General features: G+C 47.3%; 1 pseudogene; it reads right to left on the reverse strand.

The window, feature by feature from the left end:
* Positions 1-625: 625 nt before the first annotated feature.
* On the reverse strand, positions 626-3567 carry LOC135714129 (SAFB-like transcription modulator; annotated as a pseudogene).
* Between the last annotated feature and the right edge of the window lie 686 nt (positions 3568-4253).

The raw sequence follows: 4253 nt of genomic DNA on the forward strand, positions 1-4253 counted from the left end.
AGCTATATAACTGCAAGAATTCTCAGAACTGCCAGGATCTGCTGGAGCTCCAATGAATCTTAGAAGTCTTTGGAAAATTCTAGAAATTATAATATGTACTGTAAGATCTTTCAAAATTTAAATCACTACATGACTTATAGCAGCGTTTCTCAATCTATGGCTCGTGACCCACTGGTGGGTCGTGGGCTGTGATTTGGTGGGTCACATAAACTCAGGAAACTTGGTCTTGTGTTTTCGAAATTGAGTTAATACGCTAGAAAAAAATGGCTTAAATTTCGAGACAAACCGTGCAGTGCTTTCTCAAAAATGTAGTTGTTGTCGATGTACATTAATTCTTTTAAGATAAAGTTTCATTTGTTTATTGAATCCTGCCTTAAATTACTTAGTTCCTACACTCAATAATGACTACAGAGATGATTCTTACACCAAATGATCACACATCTACGACAGAAGTGAACTACATATTGGGATGTAGAGGGAACGAGGTGGGGCGCGAACTAGTTCTTGCCATACATTAGCCTAATGTTGAACTATGTTTAAAGTTTTCATTCATACGTGAATAATGTAAATCTAGTTTTAACCACACAGCAGGGTGTTAGGAATTCCAACGTACACCACAAACCAGTGTACTTTTTCCTACTTAGTATCGTCCATCATCGAACCGTCCGGACACAGGGGCTCCATATCGGTCTTGTGGTCGTCCACCGCTGCAGCCACCTCCCATGAATTGACTCTGCCTCGATGGATCCATGAAGGGGCTGACGCTCATTTGCGGGGCTTTCCTCTCGTTGTAGGTACGATCGTACCGATCCTGTCCGTTATCCATTCGCCAGCCATCGTTTCCCATACCAGCCGGTGCCATACTCATCTGCGGTGGTCCAGCATTCCATGGTCCCTGCTGCTACCACCACCGCCACCACTGATACCGGACCGATCAGGGTAGCGTTGATCCATCCGATCCATATAACGGGACTTTGGTGCCGATCCATTGCGATCGCGATCATCCCGTGGACCACCGCTTCCACGATAGTCAGTTCCAGCACCGGAACGGGAATCCGTATAGCGACTCTCCATCGAAAACATCGACGGGCGATCCAAATCCCGCTTGCTGTAGTCGTCCATTACGCCACCTCCGCCGTTGCGCTTGAAACTGTCCCGTCGGTAGTCATCCACCGGGCCCGAGCGTGATTTGAATTCGTCACGGGACTTGTAGTCTTCCCGTTTCGATGGCGGGTAGTCATCCAGGCGTTTCTTTTCAACAGCCGAATAGGAACCGCGACTGCAAATGAAAATCAGTTGAATGAATAAATCTAGATGTGAAAAAGCACAAAAACTTACACCGAAGTGGAAATAGATGGTGGTGGAGGTGCCTCGAATCGTCGGTCCGATCCCGTCGAGCGTTTCCGATCGTCATCGTAGTGATCCGTTGAGGCTGCTGGGCGCTTCAGGTTCCGTTTCGCCTCTTCAATTCTGCTCGGTTAAGGGTTTTTATTTTTTGAATATACGTTTCAAAAAGAAGACAGAAAGAAACAATGTGGAAACAGAAGAGAGAAGATGAATTAGCCTATCTAGAAGTGAAAGATGAGGTCGGCTTTTCGTGAAGCGAAGCTTTGTTCGCTGACAAAGTTCTCATTAAATACGCGCCCATCAAAGATTTCAAGAAGAGATAAATTGGAAAACCGATCGATTTTTCGCATCAGACACAATGTTCAAAAAATCGTTGGCTTTGACTATCGAAACAAAACAAAAGTGCCCGAATTCCCGCGAGAAGGTGACAAAATATTTCCCAAGCCATGAGTTGCACAACAACTGCTGCATCTGCTATTCTGTTGAGCGCACGAACAGGATGAAATGGCTGCTACTTGCCAGGAACATTGGACTTGAAGTTCATCGTTGCCGTTTTTCTTCTGATTTGGATGGATTCGTGTTTCTATCGCGGTTGAATCATCTCGGGCTGCCTCTCTATCTCAAGTTTAGTTTCTGCTCTATAACGGATGTCCGAATCTACTAAACAGGTACTCTCTGCATATTGGATTTTCCGGTTTAGAAGACAACAGATCCAATCGAATTCCAAAGACATTTCAAAATGTCTAAATGTTCAGTGTTTACTGTTTGGACTCGACGTTGCAGCAGATGATGATGGTCCTGGGAATGCTGCTAGCTGAGCTGCAGTCGGGTTGTCGTCTTCAGCATCATCACGGGAAGTTACGCTAGGAAGTCACTTCGACTTGTGAATCACCGTGGAAACGCCAAGAGACAGTATTCTTAAGGTTGTACGGGAAATATTTTGTCACTTATAAGCTACAGATCAAGAACTTCTAAGAAAAACTACATCAACAGGTTGCCCAAAATAACTGCGCGAGCTTTGTAGCTTCGAAGTGGCGGGAGATAGGGAGGAAATACCGTAATAAAATAGAGAATAGAAAATATGGATTAATCTTAAAGAGATAAATTTCAACCGTAATTCCTTTGCTGACGCTTCAGCTCCAGCCGCTCGAGTTCGATCTTCTCCCGTTCCAACTTCTGGCGTTCGCGTTCGATGCGCAACAGTTCGGCTTTTTCCTTCTCGATGCGAGCACGTTCGATGGCCAGTTTCTCCCGTTCACGTCGCAGTAGTTGCTCCTCTTCGCGCTGGCGCTGGCGAATCTCTCGACGGTGCCGTTCTTCCTCGCGCAACTGGCGATCCTTCTCGCGCAGTCGTTGACGTTCGCGCTCTTAACGAATCTTCTGTAACGATAGAACCTCGCGATCCCGGTCCTGATTGCGGTTGTCTTTGCATTCGCTGCTGCAGTTATCACGCCGGCGGTCTGCATCTTGGGTTCTTGGTGGACGATCATGATCCTTGCGGGTCGCTCCTTCCTTGCCATCCTCCTTCTGGATGTCATCTTTCTTCTTGTCGTCCTTCGGTTTGTCGTCCTTCGGTTTGTCGTCCTTCGGTTTGTCGTCCTTCGGTTTGTCGTCTTTTTCCGGCGATTTACCACGGTGTTGAGACCGGCCTCTATGCTGAGATCTACTCCTGTAACTCGACCGACCACGATCCCTGCTGCCGTGCGATCCGCTGCCGCTGGTTCCATCTTGCTGGTGCTACTGCTACCATTGCTTCCACCGGAAGGTTTTGTTGGCCCCAGATCTGACTTTGCTCGTTCTACCAAAATCATACGTCCATGCAGCTCGGTCCGGTGCAGATGGGTGATGCATTCTGTTGCGTCCTTGGCCGATGCCATAGTCACATAGCCATAACAACGGGCTCCCGGAGTACGAGTATTCGTCACCAGTTTAGTGCCAATCACTTTACCGTACTTGGAGAAGATTAGCTTCAGATCCGTCGCACGAGTTAGCGATGATAGACCGGAAACCCACAGATTCCGGGATACGGTCGACGTTTTCTCACTCGAGCTCGGTGACGATTTTGACTTGGAGTCGCTGGATGTGCCGGACTTGGCAGACGACGATGACGACGGCTTTTCAGCGCTCTCTGCAAACACACAGATTCCGCATCCGAACGAATGAGAAATATAGACAAACATTATACATTATTTTTTGGTAGTGGCAAAATTAGTATGGTTTGGTTAGGTTAAAACAAAACGTCAGCTATTGTTGGTAAACAAACCGACAGCATTGTTGATAGCATTCCCCCATGCACTCAAAAATATAACTACCCACACATCTAAAAAACCTACTACTGCGTGCACTTCCATTCTATTACCGAGAACCATGATTTTTCGATAAATTCCTTCCACGCCATTGGTCCTGACCTTTGGGTCCATGATCCCACTTCGGCGGGCTATGGGAGGCCGCAATAAAGTCTGCTCAAAAGCATTTCGTGCGGGTCCTCGGAAAGCACACAATTGACTACGCTGCTGTGCCAGATCGAATCCTGTCTGAACTCTCGACCGATTGTTCCACTGAGCGATGATCCTAGCGACTTTGAGCCACTCACTCCGGGACACTTTTTAACGGGATCCGCCCTCAAGGCTGTTCCAGACGTCAATTACATCAATATCCCAACGAATCGACTTCGACAGTGGCACCTGGTCCAAAAACTGTTCCAGGAATTGTGGAAAAGATGGCACTTGGAGTACCTTTCCACACTGCAGCCACGAACAAAATGGTGCAATCCACCTATTCAGCTGCAGCAAAACCAACTTGTTGTTCTTCGCGACGAAAACACTGCACCAATGCACTGGCAGACCGCCAGAATCGACCAGGTTCATCCCGGTTCAGATGGAGTCATCAGGGTAGTGACGGTCCAA

The sequence above is a fragment of the Ochlerotatus camptorhynchus genome, unplaced genomic scaffold, assembly GCF_037179485.1.
Source record: "Ochlerotatus camptorhynchus isolate MF236.1 unplaced genomic scaffold, CSIRO-AGI_Acam_v1.1 ptg000619l, whole genome shotgun sequence".
Classification (NCBI taxonomy): Eukaryota; Metazoa; Arthropoda; class Insecta; order Diptera; family Culicidae; genus Ochlerotatus; species Ochlerotatus camptorhynchus.